A 23,483-nucleotide genomic window follows, 5' to 3' on the forward strand; every position below is an offset into this window, starting at 1 on the left:
AGGCTATGTTGCCCCCATGCTCTCAACCTGGTGACAATGTAACCTAAGTCAAACAGGCTCCTGTCCTCTGAGTCACCCCTCAGGGTGGTTTCATGGAAATTCTGAGGGCACTGTGCTCGGAGGGCTTTCCTGCCCCTGCTGCGGTGAGGAGAGCCCCGGGCACTTCCTCCAGGATTTCCACTGCTGAGCCCTGGGCTTCCTGGGGCCATCCCGAAGGGTCCAGAAGTGTGGAGATTCACATAATTGCGGGAAGGAAACAAAAAAACCTAACACGTTTGTGTGCGTATGATGGTGTGATGTGTAGGTTCTGAGCCGGGTGCTTTTACAGTTACCCGTAGATTCAACTTTGTGGACCCTCAGGTACTGAGAGGTGAAGTACAGAGCTGGGAAGTGGGGGGGGGGGAAGGGAGCCCCACTCAGCATCAAGCCTCCTTTTGCTTCTTTTAATAAGAATTATTTTTTTTAATACATTTTTATTTTTTGGCCTCACCGTGGCATGCAGGATCTTAGTTCCCTGATCAGGAATCGAGCCTGTGCCCCCTGCAGTGGAAGCATGGAGTCGTAACCACTGGACCGCCAGGGAAGTCCTCAAGCCTGCTTTGCTGCAACTTTCTTTCTTACCTTGGTTCCTCTGAGACAGACATCTTTGCTTTGTCCTCCTATTGCCGTGGCCTTGGAACTGCAGGCTCTTTATGGGGCATCTTATTCGTGTCTGCGACTCATTCCCTCAGATGCTGGGATCTCTGTTAGTCCTGTTGGTTATAAATCCTTAATGGTACTTACATCCTGCCCACAATTCACCCACTTATTCGTTCTTTCATTTACCCAGTCACCTCCTTCTCAGTCAGCTATTACAAGATAGTGGGTAAGAATTCTCAAAGACATCATGTACTTCCCTGGAATGAACGACCTCTGCTCCAAAAATGATCATGATAATTACAGTAAAAATATCAATTATCATTATTGTTATTTATAGCAACAATGTTATGGGTTGAATTGTATCCCCTCCAAAGTCGTATTTTGAAGTCCTCATCTCAGAAGGTGACTGTATTTGGAGATTGGATCTTTAACAAGAAAATCAAGGTTAAAGGAGGTCCGGGATGGACCCTAATCCAATATGACTGGTGGCCTTAGAAAAATGGGAAATCTGGACACAGAGACAGACATGCACAGAGGGAAGATGATGTGAGAAGACACGGGAAGAAGACGGCTGCCTGCAAGCCGAGGAGAGAGCCCTGGAGCAGACCCTCCCTCATGGCCTCAGAAGGAACCAACCCTGCCGACACCTCGATCTTGGACTTCCAGCCTCCAGACTGTGAGAGAATCCATTTCTGTTGTCTATGGTACTTTGTTATGGCAGCCCTGACAATGGAATAAGAACAGCACTAACTATTAGTTATTATTATGTATATTATATATCTATTATATATATGCCATGTACTGCATGCCTTTAAGGTGTAGAGCAAAATGCTTTCAATGCATCGTCACATATAAACCTCCCAGTGATCTTTATGCTTCCATAAAGATGGAAGATTTAGAGATGATGAAACTCGCCCAAGACCACCCAGCTTGGAGGTGGGAAATGAGGGTGGAAACCACACCTCGTGCTCCAGAGCCGCTACCCTCAGCCTGGCTGCGTGAAGTCCTTCCAATTTGCTGGATCTGAGACCGAGGCATCGCCACCGTGCATGGCTCTTCTGTCTGAAATGTCAACATCCTTGTCAAAACAACGACGATTTTTTCAAATCAGTCTAATGTTCAGAGGGCATTAAACTAAGTAGGGTTCTTCATTCCTAGTCTCCAAACAGCAGGAGAATCTGTTAAAACGAAGAAGGTCATCACATCCGTAGGCCATCACCTCGGAGCTGACGAGCAGACAGGGTTGTTGATATCTCTGGCGACAGAGGGTTTGGGTCCTGAACAAAGCCAGTGGCTGCCACGTAGGATATACTTTTAATGACTAGGTCACTGTTTACGACACACAAGTGACTGTTGCCTGGGAAGCAGCCTGGCTTCCTGTCCGTCGTGTGGGCCTGGGGCGGCAGGCGGCCTATCTCTGAGGGTTCGTGTGGAGATGGAGGGTTTCAGGCTCCCTTCTGCCCGCACCCCTCACCCAGGAAGCTGAAGAAGACCTTCTCCTCTTGACAGGCCTAGAAATGGCCGTGGGGGCAGAAGGAGAGTGAGGCTTTGAAAATCAGACACTGTAGATTGGGCGTCGTCCATTTTGACGAGCCTGTATTAGCCACGTTCCTTTCAAATACATCCCTTTGGGGTTGAACTGTGGCCTTTGTAACTGGGTTTCTCTGACGTACCTTTTCAGATTGTTCAATATTTATTGCTTTCTCTAAGATTTACTGATCTTACACACACAGGTTCTCATACAAAGATTCAGGGAAATCAGAGTAGGTTTATAGTATTTATACGGCTAACTAATAGAAGTTTCCCTTAAAATTGTTTAAAGTCCAAAATCTAATAGCAAGAGGCTACCTCATTTTCGGTTGCCTCAATCAAATCAGATCAGTTGAATCACTGTTCCTGTCGGTTTTGTGGAATTCTTGTACTAACCAGGGGCTGTGTTGGTCCTCATTACACATTTCCCCATCCGACGTGATATTTTGAATTTTTTACATAATGAGAAGTTGAGCCCTCCTCCCCTTTTTTCTAAAATATGCTGGTTTTACCAATTGGTCTAAATTTAAATAATTATTCTTCCTTAGCAGTTAAGAGCCTAAACTGAGGACCTTCACCGGAGAGAGGATGTGGAAGGGACTGAGGTGCTTTAAGGGATGTAACACATGTCACCCACCCAACGGGTGACAGGTGCTCTAGCCATGAACCCCGGTTGCTCCCTCACTGGACTTGGCTCACATGGAATCAGACAATTCCGGGTCAGAAAGGAACCATCTTGCCGTGGCCAAATGTCACATTCTATGGGGAGAAACCCATGAGACAGTCATTGTGACTTGTCCAAGGTCACACACCTAGTAATTGACAACACTGAGATTATAAGCCAAGTCTCCTGATCATTAGTTGAATGTTTCTCAGCACGATTCCACTGTTACTAGTTATTTCATAAATCGGACCCAGTTTGCACATGGCCACGTGATACTGTCCTGAAAGGCGATGGCCGTATTCCCTCCCCTGTCCTTTCAACCCCACTGTCTGGTGCACAAAAGGAGCTCAGCTACATCTGCCACGTTAAAGCTTAAAGAACAAACCTGTTTTCCCTTCACACTCACTTTCAAATGATTCTGATGCTCATCGAAGGATACTAATAGTTTTGACCCTTCCGTTGCTCACGAATATGGTCACCTGAGTGTGAAAATAAGGAAAATGAATGAAAACTCAACGTCTGTTTTTCTGCTCGTTGCTAGTGATGGTGAAAAGTTTCGTGGCAACAGAGACACGAATGGATGTGAAAGTGGAGTTAGGAGGCGACTTTTGGTTTCTTCTCTCTGTGCTGTACACACCGCCCATGATCACACCTGGAGAAATGGAGCTAATAGTCACAAAATACGTATCTACAAAGCCCGTGCTCAGCAACTTCTGGTAACACTTAAGGCCATTAGGGTCCACCGAGGCAGTTACAGACCCAGTGAGGTCAATTGAACTTTGAAGAGCTTGCTCAGTGCTATTGCTTCTAGGAAGTCTATAGGAAGAAGTGTGAAAAAAACGCAACAGATTATTTTCTCCGCGTGGTATGGTTCCGAGGAAGCATTGCGACAAGCTTCTGCTGTAAATTGATCGATACAAGCAGATATTTGAAGGTCATGTATAAATACTCTAGCCAGGGTACTAAGAAAAATTAAAAATAGATTATTTTTAGACATGGGATGTAATGTACAGCGTGGTGACTATAGTTAACAATACCGAATTCCGTATTTGAAAGTTGCTAAAAGAGTAAATATATATTTTTAAAAATTAATTAATTTATTTTATTTACTGATTTTTGGCTGCGTTGGGTCTTCGTTTGCTGCGTGGGCTTTTTCTAGTTGTGGCGATCAGGGGCTCCTCTTCATTGTGGTGCACGGGCTTCTCATTGCAGCGGCTTCTCTTGTAGTGGAGCACGGGCTCTAGGCCCACGGGCTCAGTAGTTGTGGCTCGCGGGCTGTAGAGCGCAGGCTCAGTAGTTATGGCGCACGGGCTTAGCTGCTCTGCGGCATGTGGGATCTTCCCAGACCAGGGCTCAAACCCATGTCCCCTGCATTGGCAGGCGGATCCTTAACCACTGTGCCACCAGGGAAGCCCAAGAGTAAGTATTTTTAAAAATTTAGTTTATTGAAGTATAGTCGATTTACAATGTTGTGTTAATTTCTGCTATACAGCAAAGTGATTCAGTTATAAATACATATACTTATATATGTGTATACATATACATATTCTTTTTCATATTCCTTTCCATTATGGTTTATTACAGGATACTGAGTATAGTTCCCTGTGCTATACGGTAGGACCTTGTTGTTTATCCATCTTATATAATGAGTTTGCATCTGCTAACCCCAAACTCCCAATCCATCCTTCCCCCACTGCCTCCCCCTTGGCATCCACGAGTCTGTTCTCTATGTCTGTGAGTCTGTTTCTGTTTTGTAGATAGGTTCGTTTGTGTCATATTTTAGATTCCACATGTAAGTGACATCACATGGTATTTGTCTTTCTCTGTCTGACTTCATTCACTCAGTATGACAATCTCTAGGTCCATCCATGTTGCTGCCAATGGCATTATTTCATTCTGCTAAAATAGTAAATCTTAAAAGTACATCTGAAAAAGGAAAAAAAGAATAGATTCCTGAAGCAGAAATTTATTTTTCTAATCCTTCAGCAACATAGTTTTTGGTAGAGTATCTTAGTTGCATCGCTAGAAGAATCTGATGAGTTTTCAGGATATAGATTTATCAGTACTTGCTATTCTGTTGACTATGTCTTTACCTTAAAGTGCATTTATAGTTTTTCTAGAGTCTGATCTCAAGTGTACAAACACCCCTCAGGGATCGTCTAAATATGTTTGAAGTAAAAAGTCAATGCTTTTCAATTGTACTAAGGGTTTATTTCGTTTGCCTTCCTGCCTGCCCCACTCAGGGAATTCGAATTGCTTCCAAGATAACCTGGGAGATTGTGCCGAAATAGCTTACATAGCAACACGTGAGCCATCGTTTATCTTTTTGGTCGAAGGACAGCACTCAGAGGTTAGGAGTCTGGTTTGCAGACCAGAACGCTCTTGCGTAGGAGAATTTGTCTGGTTATCAACTAAGCTTTCCTCCCCCCTTTGTCTCTGGCCTTCCCTCCACTCCCAGGCACTTTGCCTAAATCCCATTCTTTCTCTCCGTGGGCTGTCGCTAATCTCTCCGAAAGTGTCAGCTGATAATTTAAGGTGTGACCACTCCCAGGAGTATTGCATTTCAAAAGAGTCCTCCAAGATAGAAAATACTTCAATTAAAGGAACAGGGAAAAGGGAGGACCCTTGTTATTTTTTAACTTACTTGTAAGTTGAGTTCCAGGCCATTTAACTCCATCTTTAGCTGGAGCCCCCTCTGAGGGCCTTTCTGCACGTAATTCCCTCCAATCCCGAGAGCCCAGGACTCTGAGAGGCACTTCCTGCCTTTCAAGCTTCACCTCACAATAACTTCAGCCTAAAATCCAGAGTTTACTCACCTTGTCTTAGCTACAGATTGTGGCTGAGTGTGGTTGATTTCATCCCGAATAGAAACATGAAAACTATTCCATTGTTAAAGGATGCCTCAGCGGCCTGTGAAGAAAGAATTGGTATTTCCAGGACCCTGTACCTGCTATAACTATTCACGCTTTATAAACATAGTAATATAGTTTAGGCTTTGCGTTTAAAATGCAATTGCAAATTCGATTCCCTACTTTCCCAGATATCTGAACACACTGAAATATAAAGCATCCAGTGTGCCAGGGTTTACTCACTAAGGTTTTTTGCTGCTCAAGTCTGTATGAACAATTCATCTACTGTATATAACTATGTGTGTTAAGATGTATATAGGATGTGCCTATACTTTCAACTTATTCTCATGTAATGAGATTGATAACAATGATTTCTATGCTCAAGAGCAAACGTTTCTTCTTTTAAAAACTTTTTATTGAAGTATAGTTGATTTACAATGTTGTGTTAATTTCTGGTGTACAGCAAAGTGATTCAGTTATACATATATATATTCTTTTTCATATTCTTTTCTTTTATAGTTGATCACAGGATATTGAATATAGTTCCGTGTGCTATCCAGTAGGACCTTGTTTATCCATCCTATATATACTAGTAAGAGCAGACATTTCTGGAGTTCTTTCTATGCCCAGCCAACCCTTGACATTGGTTATACACGAGGAATGTATACATAGAACTTTAGGTTCTGACGGTTTCTCTTATCACATTTCAATCTTTCTCCATTTTTCTCCTTCAAAAATAGCAAATGATAAAATGAAGACAGACAATCGTGCTCACAATTTAGGGAGGTAAGTTCAGTTTTAGATTCTTTTAGCCCTTAGGGTTACAACTGTCTACTTTTGGTTTGGATTGGTCAAGGATTATAGCCAATAAGATGAGACTATACCTTCTAAAGGGGCTTAGTCCTGTATGTTTAACATTCACACACATAGGTACTACAGACCTTCAGGCACAGATGGTCAACTTTGTGGACTGCACCAGTAGTGAAGGGGTTCATGGCAGCTGGCTTTCCCAACCTGCTCCTGCTTACGGGTTACAGTGAGCTGTGCCCACGTGGAAAGGTCTATTTTGGTATCCAAGCAAAAACAAAATCAGGAGTCTCGATTTATAAATTTTGGTGAGTGCTTCCTAGTCATTGAGTTTTCAAATACTCACATTGCTAGAAATCCTTTTAATCTCTTCTGAATAATAACGCTGTTTTTAAGTTTGGGGTTAAAAAATGGCTTTGTCCCTGAAACAGCGTGGCAGCTCTCTGTTCAGCAGGCAGTTGTACAATAGGATAGAAAGTCCTACAGCTCTGTTTCCTCTTCTAGGGTGATAACTTCCCAAATTACCTACACTCTGTGCATCCAGACCCCTGCAGCCACCTGCTAGGAAACCATTCTAAAGATACCCTGTTCACCCAGTTTTCAGTTTTCATTGTTTCCTTCAGAATGTTGCTCAATAAGCCAGTTTGGCATGAAATATTTATTTGTTAATGGATATTACTTTTTCACCCTTATTTAAAAAACATTTTCTAATGAGAAATTTTTTTTAATGGGCAGAAGTAGAGAGCAAGGTATAAGGAGTAGCCATATATTTATCACCTAGTTTCAGCACTTATAAACTCACGACCAATCTTGCTTCACGTATTTCCCTCCACCCAGGGTTAGAGTAGAAAAATGAAGTGCTTGAAAGAGGGGAGAATTAATGAATTAATAATCTTAGTGAGCAGTTATTGTGTGTGTGTGTGTGTGTGTTTCTTTGTGTGTGTGTGTGTGTGAGAGAGAGAGAGAGAAGGAGAGAGAAAGAGATTTGTAGGATTAGGGCTTTCTTAGTTCTTCCTCTTAAATGTATTTTAATATATAATATAGCTTGTGAACCCTTGTAATATTAGTATGGTAAGGTTGACTCCAGAAAATTTTACACCTATATTTTAATGTTAAACTTAATGACTTAATGTGTATATTTGAAAGACATCAGATGCCCATGTGCCAACTGGAAAAATACAGTCAACTTTCTGGAAGTTCATATATCTAGATACCTGTCTTTGTGTGGATAAAACATCTAGCTTATGTTTAAGACTGAATCAGGCCAAAACGGGTTCTGGTCCTGGATGAACAGAGAACCTAGGGTCTGCTCCCTGCAGGGTGACCTTAGGCCAGTCACTAAATCAATTGCTGTGGGCTACACTTTCCTATTCTTTCATTTTAAAATTAAATTTGTATTGAGTGATTACTTTCTGCCAGGCACCGTGGGGATACAGGGAATATAAATCAGCCTTCTAGACACAAGGGGCTTCAATCTAGAGGAGCGGGAGTGGCGGCTGGATATTCTCTAAAGCCATTTCCAACTCTGATAGTATGTCTGTAGTGATTTATTTTATGTTAATATTGTTTCCCAAAGCAGCCACTATTCCCTGTTACCTACAGGATCATGCTTTCAGTCTAACATTTGAGAATGACCACATTCTGACCCCAATCTGCCTTTCTAACTTACATTTCTCCTTCTCCCTTACTGAAGTCATTCTCTACAGTTACAATGATTTCTATTATTATTGTCACCCTGACATTGGATCACCAAGGAGTCCCCTCTGCTTCCTGGGTCCTCACTGCTTCCCTCTGAGCATCCAATTTCCACCTGTTCTCCAAGAGCAAGCACAATTCTCACCTCCTCTGTAGACTCCCCTACCCCAATTCTCGTGCTTTCCCAGGAACTGCAGCCCCTTCCTATTCAGTGCAGATGCCCATCTTCAGGTGTCCTCTCTCCCAGAGACTCCCTGGCCTGGTTCCCATGGCAACCACTACTTTGATCCTTCTCACCTCCCTTTCCCACCAGGAAGCTGGTGGATAGGAAGTAAGTTTGTGTACAGGAAGTAGCTTGTGAACAGGAAGTGAGTTTGTGGGCAGGAAGTTTGCCCCACTGGTCTCTGAATCCCAAGCCTAACCAACACAATGCTTGGTCCCAGGTGCACGATCAGTAAATGATTTATGGTGGATAAAAGTCCATCTCTTTTCCTGTCTTGTAATATTATTTTACCTGAGCGTGCATTTGGGGAAGATTGTGGAAAAGCTTTAATTCCTCCATGGCTCCCCAGGTGTGATTTACAGAGAAGATCTTCAATTAACAGGATTCCATTTTCAATTTATGAAACAGTTATATTTTCAGGTCTTTTTCAAGAGCTAATAATTTTTTAAAAATTACTTAATCAATTGCTAAAGATTTTATGAATCACAGCAAAGGTATTCTTTGATAATTCTTAATTACATACAATTCCAAATGCTTAGATATTTGGAAACACCTGGGTGTCCTTAGTAGGTATATAAAATTTGTTTAATGATGTTTTCACAATCTCAGTGGAGAAACATTTCTCAAAAAATTAAATAAGATTATTTTCTTTTAATTCTGCTTCAACTGAAATAAAATCTTAAAACCCTCCAATGACGGTAATCCCTGGGTTCAGAACCCCTGAAAGGCATTTGAAACTGTTTCACGGATCCTGTTTTGTCTGAGCCTTAAACAGTGAGGTAGGAGGTTTCCAAGCTTAAGTATTCTCTCACAGTTAGCGATGAGGAAATTAGGTTTAACACCCATCTTTGTAGAGCTGCGTAGAGAGCAATAAACAAGCCACGGTCTGGTTCTTGTTGGCCAAGCTGTTAACCACGTAACCTGAAAGCTTGAAAGACATCTGGAATATACATAACGAACAAGATGAAGCAAATACGGCAACCAGGAAAAGACAGGGATTCTTGAAACTGTGACTTTGCTGCATGCTGCCCATCAGAGTGGTCTAGAGCTGTGACTGGTTCCGACTCCCTGGGGTCGAATCCCGCCTGCCCTTCATGGCTGCTCTGGTCTCGGCGTGTTGCCTGACCTCTGGGGCTTCGGCCTCCTCCTCTGTGAAATGGGGATGGCGTGAAGATTGATGTGCTTCAAAATCCACGAAGCTGTTACATCAGTCCTGGCACACGTGCTTGTTTTTATTATTGCACAAATGAATTTTATAATAAGATAGTAACGGCATGAAGTATCTTGCTGGTGTGTGTTTTGTTCTTTATTTAGTTCATCCATTTATCCACAGATAAAATAAACCATTTTAATAGCTACTTCTCATTCGTGTGCTCATACGTATTACTTGAGTGCATGTTCTGTGAGAAGCAGCGTGCTACGTGCTACATATCTACGTAGGGCCTGGAGAGCAAGTCTCCCTGCCTGGGCCCCATAGGCTGCAGGAGGCTCACATGCTGTTTTCACGGAGCCACCCCGAGGGCCCCAGCAATGCAGGGCACATTTCAGGGAGCTTCCATTCTCTTCACTGGCCTGGCCAGCACTCACCTGCTGGGACATTCACCAGGCTGGTCTTGCTCCTTGGGAAGCAAGGAAAGTAAGAAGATGCTCCCGGTCCTGCCCCCAAGGCCCCCAGGCTAAGAAGGGGCACCAAGGACCACTAGCATCACTCCTGTTATCTCCGTTCTTACGGGATCTTGTATCTGCGGATGCTCTGCTCCAAGCCCTCTTGCCATGAAGCATGGAGCATTCGCACAGCCATTCTGAAATAAGCCTTGACTTTTTAATCCGAAGTTTTGTATCATGACTCCCGCCTGCAAGGATTCCCACCCTTTTCTTTAATGACTGGATCCTGCTTTCTCTTTGGAACCGCAGCACTGTTTCTGTGAGCTCCCCCAAGAGGCAGTCTGCCCCACCCTCAACTGCTGGCCTCCCAGCCCCCGGGCTCCCTGAGACTTTCCACGCTGGCTGCAGAGTTATTTCCTCCTGTGACAAGTTGCGTGTCGCTTTGCATCAGGTTGCATCAGATGATGTCAGAACGTGGAAAAAAAACAAAGTGTCCTTCCCCGGGACCTGGGGACTCACAACAACAGACTTGGCGGAGATTTCGATGGGAGAACGTCTACCTCGGCTTTAAACAGTCATCCTTTACGCCCATCATCTTTATCATATTTGTTTTTTTCTCATGGGCATTAAAAACTTGTTCTTTGTTCTTAAGTGTTTTCTGAGGCTTAAAACTCATTTTGTTTATAGAATAACATTCAAGGTTCAGTACACGACTTGATTTTGTGTTCATGCTTTTCCAAGGACAGATGATTAAAATACCATCCACAGTACGGGGGGAACCTTGTGGAAAACTTCACCCCAGAACTAATATCCTACTGATGACTGTCCTGATTTGTTTAAGAAAATCACTTATTGTGGAATACTTTCTGGGGATCAGATGCTTTGAAATAATAATTTATATACAAAAAATGTCTGTGGTTTTGTTTGTTTTTTTAAACAAAGGCAACAATAGGACTTGAATTATACTTATCAATACTTTTTTTTTAATCATGGTTTCTCCTGCTGGTCCTCTTTGGTTACATTTCAGAAAAGAGCCTTTGACTCACATGGATACTTCTTCGCTCGTGAGATCCTGGTCAACATTCCAAGGTAAGATTTTGGAGGGTAAGGAAATCCGGGGGAACCGGCTAAGGTCTTTGCTCAGAGCACGAGGGTCAGCTGTGCGGCCCTTTGGAGAGTCTGGGGACCTGCCCGCTGCAGATGTGGGGTTACGTCTACGGGAGTCTTTAGTGTGATAAACGCCTCTGAGCATCAGAAACACACACACAAAAGGGTGGGAAAATAAATCACATGCCATGATCTTTCCCTCTAACTCAGTTCTGCGGTAAGGGTAAATAAGAATTAGTCCAGTTCCTTCCCCGCTCATAATTTCTTCAGGGATGGCTAAACCAGGCCATCCTGAAACCTTGGGGCTGTGGTCGCCTGTGTGACTCTAGCTCACTCCCACAGGTCCACCTATTTGAGGGGCATCCCCAATACGGGGAAGACCAGGAATGGGTGGGATTGGGGATTCAATCAAATGCTCTGTTCTCCCAAGATAATCTAGAGTTTTCCACCATGTTTGGGGACATTTTTTCAACTGCATTTCAGACCCAGGGGTAGCTGGTGCCATTGCTGATGGGAAAGTCATGGAGGGCAAGGAGAATAATTGTGTGGCTAGTGACCCTCGTTTTGCCTTCATTGGTTCTGAGCATGTCCGGGAATTTAACTCCCCGCTAGGAGTGGTGCCGGGTAGAGAAATAAGGTTTAGGGCAGGGAGTCTAGATCCGCAAACGATTGATCCAGACTTCACGGTTCTTGACTTCTTCTGTCTGTGCACGATGGGTGAATCCACTTAGGTCATAGAACAAACCCTGCCGAGGGTCAGATGTGTCATTTTCATGTTCCGGGCCAGAGCTAAGTCATCCTTTCCCCACTCTGTCCACTCCTGGCTTCCCTCTCTGGCCCCATCTGAACGTGGGGACCTGATCCTGCCCTGCCCAAAGCTCTGGCATCTTCCTGCTTGACTCTTTCCACCCTCGGCATTCACCAGCCACACGGATTTGCTTCACGTCTGGAGCACACCATGCTCCTGCAGCCCCCATTTAAAAAAAATTTTTTCAAAAGTAATCTGTACTCCTTCTTTAAAAAAAAAAAAAAAGGAGAGAAAGAAAGTATCAAATGTTGAAGATAAAAAGCCAATGTATTCTCCCAAATCCCACCTGTGTACTCTGTGTCCTTTTAAATGTTTATCTCTATCTACCTATCTATCTATCTATCATCTATCTATCTATCTATCTATCATCTATCTATCTTCATCATCATCATCTCTACCTGTCCAGTCTATATGTGCATGTGTGTGTATTTAGCTTCAATAGGATAAGATTGTCCATTTGTTCTGCAACTTGTTTCTTTCACATAGCACAAGTCCCTCCATGGCAGCACATAGTATTATAATTACGCAGCTTTATCCTCTTCATAACAAGGTGGTGGAACCTGTCGCAAAGGCAATGTGATCCATGTCACTCAGTCCAACCACTTGAAGAAGAGTGAGCCGAGGCCAAGGTCTTCTGGATTCCTTTAAACTTCCTTGTGAGTTTTCTTAGCTTCCCATAGCTGTCAATGGTTCATTCATACCACATGGCCCTCTTTTATTTTTTGTTGTGGGAGCTTTTAGAACGTTCCTTTTATTTTTGGTGTTCTTATATTTTATCAGAATGTGGATGTATTTCTTCTTCATCCTGTTCTGGCCTTGGTGGACCATTATCTAAGAAACTTCAGCCCTGGAAATGATGCTTCAATTATTTCTCTTATTGTTTCTTTCTTTCTCACGTTTCTGTCTCTAAGTCTCTATTAGTTTGACCCTCCTGGATATATCTTGCAAGACTGTTAAGTTTTCATTTATTCATTTGTCTCTTTATTTTTGCTTCTGGATCTGGGAGATTGCTTTGACTGTATCTGCTGACTGTCTGGTCTGCACAGTGGAGAAGGGCCCTGGTCTAGATAAGCAGCTTGGTGTTTCCATCCATTTTTATTTTGCTGGTCCTACGATCCTACTTTTAGTTCCAGGGTCTCTTCCTTTTCTGTGGGTGCTGTTCTCTTCTTCTCGTCTTCTTTTGCCCCTCCCCCTTCCTTCTCCTAATTGCAGCCAGTTCTAATTTTATGGGTGCAACTTCCTCTTTAACTTTTCAAGATCAAATTGGATTTCTTTCATTATTATTATTATTTCTGTTTTCTCTCCAGTGAGCTGTTTTATTTGTTCATCATTATTGTTATCTTCCGTGCTGGTGTTTTCCTTCTGTCTCATGGCCCTCGGTTTGCTGAATTTTTATGAATGGAGGCCTGGGCTGGTTCATGTGGGCGGTGATTGTGGGTTTCCTCTGCAGCCTGAACATCTGTTTCCTGAGCAGGCATTTTCCGTGACTGGCTAATTTCAGGCCCCATATAAGTGGGTGAGGCACCAACAGGAGGAAAAACAAGTGGGCATGCTGGGGCCCTCCCCTTCCCGGGCCAAGTGCCAAACCAGGGCATTGATAACAGAGCATAGAGATTTCCCTGCTTCCTCCGTTCTTGGCCCCTTCGTGTCTCAGTGATTTTTCATAGCAACTCCTAAGCCAAAAGCGGGTCCTAACTGCTCTTTGTATAAGTAGTTAGGTTCAAGCAACTTATTAACTATTTGTGTCCTAACAACTTTGTAGCTGTTTAAAAGATGAAAACAGATGCACGCTACTGTATATAAAATAGATATACAACAAGGACCTACTGTATGGCACAGGGAACTATATTCAATATCTTGTAAGGACTAATAACAGAAAAAGAATCTGAGAAAGAATAGATATATATATGTATATATATAACTGAGTCACTTTGCTATACACCTGAAACATTGTAAATCAACTATACTTCAATTTAAAAAAAAGAAAACAAAACCCCCCAAATACAAGTAAATTAAAAGAGGAAACAGTATTTCTCTGCCATACCGAAAGAACCCCCATACTTAGTGGTGGGCTGGATGTGCCTGACGGAATGGCACTGCCTCTCAAGCCCTGGGGTCGGATCGGACACTTCATCCTCCATTTTCTGGTCCACCTTGATTTTGTCATTCACTTGCTTTTCGTTATTTCAGCGGCTGTTGAAAAACTTCACTTCTAAAAGACATGACATCATGGGAAAGAATGCTCATTATTGCCTTTTCTAGGAAAGAATCGAGTGGCTTCATACTACTCCAAATGTCTATGGCTTCAGTTCTAGACTAGTTATCCTTTCGCCACTTTTTTGGATGCAATGTTCTTCTTTCTTCCAACCTTGCTAAGCAAAATCCAATTCTTAAGAAATCTATAAATCAGGGAGCAAACTTGGCATGTCGGCAATGTATGGTTTTTTTTTTTCACTTACTGAGATTTATCTGGGAAGAACGGAGTGCGCTGAGAATCTGAGGCTCTAATGTGTGACATTTAACCTTTCTGGATAGAATAATTTCAGTTGTATAATACATTAGTTGTAAGGTTTGAAACACATATAAGGTTTTTTTTTTTAAAGCTATGTGGTAGTGTTCAAGCTATTGGAAGGCCTGGGTAAGTTATCCCAGTTTGTAGGAAATCCCATACACTTCAGAGTGTCTCCATACCCTGGTGGGGTAGCAAGTGGCAAGTATTTTGGGAAAGAAAATGGAAAAGTCAAGGCTGGGGCAAAATAGAATTTCCGTCATAATTATCTGAGAAATCTATCTAGGAGCCAAATTTGGGGCTTTTATGGGTAGTTCAAAAGTGCTGTTTGTGTTCTACGGAATGGGGAGCGGAAGGCAAATGAAATATCCAGGCAGGTTGGTGATTATTCACACACAAAAAAACAGAAAAATGGAATCAATCCACTCATGCTGGCTCTGACTTATTTGGCTTGGGATAGATGAGGTTTTTCTCCCATAAGTGGACGTAACAAAAACTGACGGGGAAATGTGTTGACTAAAATATATATTTATAGATATATTTTATGGAAGACATTGAAAAATCCAACCATTCATTCCAACCTCCAGGCGTTTTGGTTGCCAGTGATAGCCTTACCATGAATTAGCCATGATTCTCAAACAAGCCAAGTAGCATCCCTAGGACTCGGTTTCTTTAGCTGTGAAATGAGGCTGTGGACCGGGGGACACACAGATGACTTCCTGGCTCTGTGAACGACTGGGTTGCTCATCCACCTATCATGTGATAATAAACCAGACACAGCGTGTTGAATCCTCTCTTCTTTCCTCCTTTGCTTCTGGGATGTCATTTTCTCCTGGTTCTTTTCCTGTTCTCGTTGGCCATACATTCTCAGCTTCCTTTCTCTCTCTGCTCTTTTCAGATACCGTGATCCCCCTAGTTGCATTCCCAAACTGCTCGTTTCCCCCCTGCGACCCTGTATACAATTCATGAAAAGCAACTTCATCCGTACGTATGAATTCAACTAGCAAATTGATACTCTTAGCCCAGGCCTCTTTCTGAGCTTCAGACTCATATATTCAACCCCCTATACACATCGTTGCTTCCATGTCCATAAATGTCTCTAACTCAGAATGTCCAGAGCTGAAATCATTATCTCTTGCCCTTAATTGATCTCTCGCAATAGAATACTAATTGATTTTTCCCCCTTCAATGTAACCCTCTCCAATCCGTCTTCCATCCTGTCAACAGAATGACCCTACTAAAACCCAAAGCTAATCATGCTTCTCTCGTGATTAAAAATCTTTCGTTTCCCCATTGCATTCGAAATTCATTTACAACCCCTTTGCAGCTCTTCACAGCTCTGTCTTCACTGCTTCTCAAGCCTTTGTTCTCTACCACTAAGACCTTTCAACCACACAGCGATGGTGATTTTTTGGGGGGTTTGCAGTTCTATCAATTTTGACACATGTATGGATTCCCGTGACCACCACCATTGTCAGGACACAGAATGGCTCCATCATCCCCAAAACCTCCCTCGGGGCTATCCCTTTACAGTCATATCCAACCCCATCGCTCGCCCCTGGCAACCACGAGTCTATTCTTCACCATTATAGGTTTGTCTTTTCAATAACATCGTGCAAATGTAATACGACCTTTTGAGATTGGCTTCATTCACGCTCCACAATGCCTCTAAGATTCGTCCAAGTTGTTGTGTGTCACAAGTGTGTTCCTTTTTATTGCTGGGGTGTGTTCCATTGTCCCAAGACACCACGTTTTGCTCATTCATTCACCCATTGAGGGACTTTCTGATTGTTTCCAGTTTGGGGCAATTATAAATAGAGCTGCTGTAAACATTCAAGTACAGGTTTTTGTGTGAACACACATTTTTATTTCTCTAGGGTAAATACCCAGAAGTAGGATCGTTGGGTCATATGATAAGGGTATGTTTAACTTTATAAGAACCTACAAAACTGTTTTCCAGAGTGGATGCCTATAATTTTTTTTAAAGACTCATAGTTAATTCTGGTGTTGTCTTAGTCTGTCCAGGCTGCTGTAACAAAGACCATAGACTAGTTGTTTATAAACAACACACATTTATTTCTCACAGTTCTAGAGGCTGGGGGTCCAAGATCAGTGTGCCGGCAGATCTGGTGTCTGGTGGGGGGTCCCCTTCCTGGTTCATAGATGGCCATCTTCACCATGTGTCCTCACCTGGTGGAAGGGGTGAGGGAGCTCTCTGGGGTCTCTTTGGTAAAGACACTAATCCTATTCATGGGGGCTTCACCCTCATGACCTAATCACCTTCCCCAAGGGTTCCCCATCTCCTTATACCATCACACTGGGGTTAAGTTTCAACATACAAGTTTTGGGGGACACACAAACACTCTACAGTAGGTTTGGAAACCATGGCTGTGTGTAATCACATGCATGTTGGTCTCCCCCATAAACTACAAGCTGCTTGAAGAAAGAGACTGTGTGTATTTATTCTTGTAATCTCTGTATCCCCCAGACCTAGCTGAGTGCCAGCATATACTTGTTTATTGGTGCAAAAAATGGGGGTGACAAAGGGTGCCGACCTGCCTTCCTCCCCACAGTGGGGCAGTGATGACCATGTCATAGTCAGTGATAATAATGCTTTTCTTGATTTGTTTTTTAGTTTTAAAACAAATAGCAGTTGAGATAGTACCTTTCTGTTTCAAAAAATGTTTTCCAAATTCAGTAAAATATTTAATGAACTGAGATTTGCATTTACCAAACAGAAATATTCCATCTTGCAGTACGCCCTCTGTCCCACTGTTTTAAATTTTAACCATAAATAAAAGCTCGAAAAGGTCACCATGAAAGACAGAATTAAAATAACTGAAGTATGTTTCTTTGTTGTTATGGTCAATGTACTATTACTTCTTACTTAGAATCTAAGATTTAACTGCAAGAATATGTCTAAACACAGGGGCTGGAGAAGCAGCTGGAACAAGCTTGACCTGGTTCCTACCCTCAGGCTCCTCCCCACCAAGCGAAGACAGGAGCTGGGTCCTCCCGTGCAGGGGCCACTGTGTAACCTGGGGGTCTCTGGGTGAACTTTCACGTAGGATCAATGTTTATTAAATGATAAAAATACAAATGCATTCATGGGAGTTTACACATCCATATTAGTTTCCTGTGGCTGCAGTAACAAATTAGCACAGGCTGGGTGGTTTAAAACAACAGAATTTTATTTTCTCACAGTTCAGGAGGCCAGGAATATGACATCAAGTTGGTGGCCAAGGTTGGTTCCTTCTAAGGTCGTGAGGGAGAATCTGGTCCCGGCCTCTCTCCCGGCCCTGCTGGTGGCCGGCGATATGTGGAGTTGCTTGGCTGCTAGGCACGTGGCTCCAATCTCTGCCTTCATCTTCACGTGGCCTTGTCCCTGTGTCTGTTTCCTTTCTGTTCTTATAAGGACATCTGTCATATTGGATTCAGGGCTCAGGGTACTTCAGTAGGACCTCATCTTAACTTGATTACATCTATAGAGATGCTCCTTCAGACTAAAGACTCCTTCACAGGTACCAGGGGTCAAAATGTGAACATAAGTCTTGGGGGGACGCGGTTCAACACACACACACACACACACACACACACACGCACAGCTCGACAGTGATAGCAATGATTAGATCTTAGATCAACGGATGCTTTTATGTGTGTGGAGGAGGGTTTTATCACTGTGCTCACAATGATTAGCTTATGGCAATCATGAAAGCAGATCATTTTCATCTGGTTTTCTTGTCGTGGTCCTTGGGAGCCACCCACCCAAACCTCCTCAGCTGGCTTATGACGGTGCTTGAAATTCCTGGTAAAGTTTCTTCTGCCTTAAGGCCGAACTTTTCAAAAAGAAGCAGAACGCCATGAAGAGAAATGGGGGCCTATTGTTCTGGGGTCCTTGAAGCTCTGGAGTAAACACCGCTTTTCTTCCTGGAATATGAATTTTACTTGACAATAAGCAATTTTAATATTAACATGAATACAGTAGGAAGCAGGTTGTGAATTTTACATATACTTTACAAATTAAATAGGAGACCACAAAATAGACCATAATCCCAGGTGCCTGAAATTACTTTCCTGTGTCATGACATTAAACCAATAAACAAATTAAACTAAGGGTGGAAAGGGTCCATCTCAAAGCAGCGAGACATGTCGTGTTTTCCTCTGACTTAGAGGACAAAAATAATTGGGAGAACAGAGTAAGCGCTGACAGCACGGAGGAAGAGGCATTGAAATTTTCTATGCATTAATTTTCTGTCTTGATGGAAAATTTGTGAGCGTTTATATCTTTGCAAAACAAACTATTACTTAGAGTTCAGGATTTATGTCAATATCCTTGATACTTCCATCCTCTGAGATATTGGACATCACAGGGAGGTGGGAAAGAGGGCAGGGAGGAGGAGATGGGAGAAAGCCCCCCATACTTCACCTGATGTCAACTCAGAGCTGCAAACCAGTGTTTTTCAAGGCTCGGGTCCTGACTATTTGCAGGTCATTAAACCACTTCAGTGGGTCATGACCTGCATTTAAAAAATAGATCTGTTTCGACTCCATGAGACTAGCATGGAGAATAACAGAGTGTGTGACTTATAGTATATACAGCATCTTGTGACTTTTCGTCACACATGTGAACATACAGGTACACTAGGTTGCCATACTTCATCACAAAGAGCTGTCACAGGAGAAGAAAGTTGTTCCCAGGAAGTTAACGCTTTGGAGAGAACGTGGGTGAGTCACTAACATTTTTTTCTAAGTACGTGTAGGTGTGGCAATTGTGGAAAATAAGGAGGCAACCAGATCTAGAAAGATTTTGCATTTAGATCTAGAAAGATTTTGCATTTGGATGCCCTCCCAAGGGCTTCTTACGTTTTCAAAAAGCCCCAACTAGAATTTAGGAATAGATACTGAGGGTGTTTTATATATATATATAAAAGTGTTAAATTCCAACCAGCTGGCCCATCTTTAAGAAACGCCTCTCCTCCAAGCAGAATACCAGCGCAGGAGCGTACAGTGTGTGGACAGATGTTTCATGATTGCTGGCTCACGCCCAGCTCTCCTTTGAAGGGACAAACTCGAGGTCCAAGTGCGTCCCGCTAAGATGCCCTGGCTGTGGTTGGCAGGTACCCTGAGGTCCCGTCCAGGTGAGAGTGACTTCAGGACAGGTGAAAGCCAGCAACTTCCAGCTCGTCCTTCCTTGTCCTCTTAGGATGGTGGGGTTTGGTCTCAACTTCCCTCTGTCCCTGACCCCTGGCCGGGGCAGACGGGTCACTGTGGGTGCAGAGGACTGGCAGGAGGGAGGGTGGGCCGTGCCCAGGCGGCCTGGCCGGCCCCCCGACCCCCTAAGTCTTCCCTCCGTAGCAGAGTGTCCCCTGTCCTTCCTCAGGGAGGGGTGCACTGTGCCCAGTGCAGGCGGTGGCTTCCTCTGAGCGGGATGCGGGCCGGGACTCCTCGAGCATCAGAGACCTCGTTGCACTGGCAGGGCTGCGAGAAGCAGCGGAGGATGGTCTGGCCGGTGGTCCAGGCGGTCAGTGCTGACGGCAGAGAAGAATCCAGGTGGAGAAACACCTTCACGGCCCCAAGAACTCAAACTCAGCGTGTAATGTTGAGGCAGGCGATGGTTGATCGAGAAGTGCCACTCGACAGACGATAGTAAAACCTCCTGCTTTTGCAGTCTGATGCATTCTCCTTGGGAGGGTCTCTCTGGGGGCAGCTCAAGTGAACACTAACGGAAACAGGAAACACTGCCGCCTGGGGTCACAGGTCTCCTGCCTCTGTGTCTCAGCCCTGAGCGGGCGTCTGCAGTCGGGCTGGGAAGCTTGCTGGTTGGCGCCAGGCCGCAGAGCTGCCCCTGGCTGCTGGGTCTGGGGACCACCGCCCGCTGGTGGCGGCCGGCTGTTAGGTGTCCACACAGCAGGCGAATCTCAGCCCAGGGGAAGAAATGTCTGGTCCCCAGCATGGCGGTGGGATGCTACGGCATCATGGAGGCTTTAGTGGCATTCTCTTGTAACATCATCACCTAAGGACAAATAGATGCTGGCTGTGAAGTGGTACGGGGTCTGCTTTTCTAGAACCTCTGGGGAGAGGAGGGAGGCGTCTACACATTAATAGCAAATATTACACATAAATGATACACAGATGTATTCCACCCTATACATTAGTGAAGCTCAAAGCATCCAGCAGCATTTTCATTAATATATTTTATTATTAAATATTGATGAACTTTTATTATATATTCATTATTAAATATATTTTTTTCTTGTTAAAATATATCTGTATGAAAAGCTAGACTAATACAAGGAACGCTATGTCCTCACCACCCAGCATTGCTGTGTATTACTAGCATTTTACCATGTTTGCTTGGGATAGTTTTTAAAGAATTAACCTGTTAGATTCTAGAAGCCCATCCTACTAATTACTAGCCCTTCTGAAATAGTTTATTTTATTTTTAAATTTTTATTGCAGTAGAGTTGATTTACAGTGTTGTGTTAGTTTCAGGTGTACAGCACAGTGAATCGGTTATACATATACATATATCCACTCTTCTTTAGATTCTTTTCCCATATAGGGTGAAATATTTTAAATGGTCCTTTCTTTTTTTTTTTTTTTGGTAAAGCAGCAAAGTTAAAGGCCTGACATTTCTGCCCAAGGGGTTTCTCTCTGAGGGTGAAATACAGGAGCTGCAAGGCCTGTTGGGTGTGAAATTCACATGCATGTGGATTTCAAACAAATGTCTTTTCTGTTTCAGCCCTATTTTTGGTTTTGTGACCGAGAAGATACATTTGTTAACAGAAAGACAATTCTTCCCTGGTAGCACCTGCTGTGCGGGGTTGTGGGGACCTGGCCATGACCTAGAACGCAGGGCCCTGTGGTCAGGAGGGAAAGGAAGGCCCTGACAGACCGCACCAGCCACTTGAATGTAAAGGTTATATGACCTCAATCCCATGAGGGTTGTGGTTGTATTTTCTGCATTTCTGTGCAAAGGTAACTTAGTGGCCACGGGGCTCTTTCTGATTGGATGGGTGGATAAAGTCATCCATTTCCATGCAGGGGTTTGCATCCTACTATCTGTGTCATTTTGTTACACAACTAGCGCGCCAGCCCCTGTTCCCACCGCCGTGTTCACAGGCAGACTGAGGCTTGTCATGGGGCAGGGTGGGATTTCCCTCTGCCATCTGCAGCGAGGGAGGAAGTACAGGCGGGGCAAGGTGTTCTGAAGTGAGAAGATGGGACCAGCATGCCGATGGCACAGGTGAGTCTTTAGGGAAACGCCCCACCTCAGCATTTGGGTTTCTCTGTGGCTGGTTTTACTGCAAGTTGCACGGGGTTCTGACCCGGCACCGTGGAGCCCAGGCCTTTGCAGAGGACCCTGTGGCCCGGGCTCTGAGAACGGCTGCTGTTCCCACACCAAGTCCAAGTGGAGCCGGGACCCTGCCCTGCTCCCTCAGTGGTTTTCCTGTCGATGTCAAAGAAATCTGGGTCAACTGAGGAAGCTCTCTGACAATTTTCAGGAAAATATCAAGATGACCTTGGCGGGAATCAGGAAACGTCTGCAAGCAGACGTGCTCGGTGGTCTCAGTGAATTTGCTGCAGAGCTCAGTCTTCTCTGCCCCCCCATGCAGTGAAAGTACATGAGTGGAAACCATAGAAAGAAGGCTTTGAGAACTTGTGTCCGACGTTGAGGATACAGGGGTGCCCGGTGGAGTTAAGATGGGGAGCCTGAAGACAGAAAATTTCAATCTTAAAGACTTTGACTTTAATATTCATCCCATCAAAGAACTCATTTGGAGGCTCTTTCGATGTATAAACCTACAAAGGTTTTATGGACACATCGGTTCTAGGAGGGTTAAAGAGTAAATCCCGCCCAGAGCCGGACACCTGCCAGCCTGCTTCCTGGAATGCTCTTGCCCCAGAGAGCCTAGTGCCTTGCCCTGAAATTTTCTTTCACTTTCCTGTTTAAATGTCACCTTATCTGAGGGACTTTCCCTGAACACCCTAGGTAAAACCTCCTTCCCATCCCCTATGCCCTGCTTGTTTTTAATCATAGCCCTTACTACCACCTGTCATGTTGTATTACTAAAGGTGATTTAATTGTTTGTCTCCTGTTTACCCCTTCCAGAATGTCAGTTCCATGGAGCCGGAACTTGGTGTGTTTTATCTACTGCTATATTCCCAGCCCTCAAATAGTGTCTGGCGTAGGTAGAATAAGCGCCCATTAATTACTTGTTGAATAAACGAAAGAAAAAAATGAGGAAACAGAACTCTGAAAACTCTAAATCCTCTGATTCCAAAGTTTGCTTTTTTGTGTGTGTGGGGGGGGTCGTCGAATTTTGTTCACGCGTCTTCTCTAAATAGTTTTCACCTCTTTTCAACAGGGATGTAGAATGTCTCACAAAATGTACAGGGAATAAGATCAAAACAGATGATGAGGTCAGAGCCAAGTGAAAAAGAAGAGAACTTCGATCTTGTAGGAAGAAAACACCACTTCTAGAAACCACTTTCTAATATATTCTAAGACAGAACATCGCAAGTCAAAGACATCTCAGGACAACGGTTCTCCATCTGTATTCTTGTGGAAAGCATGTGTTCTACGGGTTGAACCAAGGTTTCTACTGTTAAAATAAAACAAAGGCCTTTTCTCACGGCACACACAAGGTTGAGAAAATGGATAGAAATTTCTCAATTTAAAAAGTTTCCGCAGCTACTTTTTCTTAAATCTTCTGCACATTCTATGGCTTATCTGCCAGAAAACACTTAAACTGATACAGAAAAGAGTGAACAAGTACAAACCCTGAGCAGAATCCCTTGGAAATGGCTCAGGGATGTCGTTTGACAGCTGGGTTTTCATAGAGAGCTGTCTTCGTAGTTGTGAATGTGTTACGTACTTTTGATGTTGACATTCTTCTAAGCACTAAGAAGGAAAAAATCCTAGTTTTGAAAATAGAGTTGAACATCAATATTTTCTTAGGCTCCGAAACTTTCTGGTGGTTCACTCCCTAAATAATTTTAAGAACCCCTGTTTAAATAAATGACTCTACTGGATAGTCAAAAAC

The sequence above is a fragment of the Eubalaena glacialis genome, chromosome 16, assembly GCF_028564815.1.
Source record: "Eubalaena glacialis isolate mEubGla1 chromosome 16, mEubGla1.1.hap2.+ XY, whole genome shotgun sequence".
Lineage (NCBI taxonomy): Eukaryota > Metazoa > Chordata > Mammalia > Artiodactyla > Balaenidae > Eubalaena > Eubalaena glacialis.